The sequence below is a fragment of the Solanum tuberosum genome, unplaced genomic scaffold (assembly GCF_000226075.1).
Source record: "Solanum tuberosum cultivar DM 1-3 516 R44 unplaced genomic scaffold, SolTub_3.0 scf00284, whole genome shotgun sequence".
Classification (NCBI taxonomy): domain Eukaryota; kingdom Viridiplantae; phylum Streptophyta; class Magnoliopsida; order Solanales; family Solanaceae; genus Solanum; species Solanum tuberosum.
Genome location: NW_006239212.1, coordinates 521,785 through 522,334, shown reverse-complemented (window position 1 = coordinate 522,334; position 550 = coordinate 521,785).

Below are 550 nucleotides of genomic sequence, written 5' to 3'. Positions count from 1 at the left end.
CGGTGATTACCGACATAAACATGGTTGAGAATGTTGATGGATGGTGAGCTGATTCTGGTGCAAACCGTCATGTCTATTATGACAAAGACTGATTTAAAAAATATACTCATTTTGAGGAGCCCAAAACCATCATGCTTGGTGATTCTCACACAACTCAAGTGCTTGGAACGGGAGATGTCGAATTGTGTTTTACTTCTGGAAGGGTATTAACTTTGAAAGATGTACTTTATACTCCTTCTATGAGGAAAAATTTGATGTCTAGTTTTCTTCTTAATAAAGCAGGCTTTAAACAGATTATTGAGTCTAATCAATATGTAATAGTGAAGAAGGGTATTTTTGTGGGAAAGGGGTATGCATGTGATGGGATGTTCAAATTGAATGTTGAAATGAATAAAACTTCTACTTCTGTTTACATGCTTTCTTCTACCAATTTTTGGCATGCTCACTTGTGTCATATTAATGATCGTTATGTTGGAATCATGAGTAGTTTAGGATTAATTCCAATGATTAAAAAGAATTTTGAAAAGTGTGAGGCTTGTAGTAAAGCCAA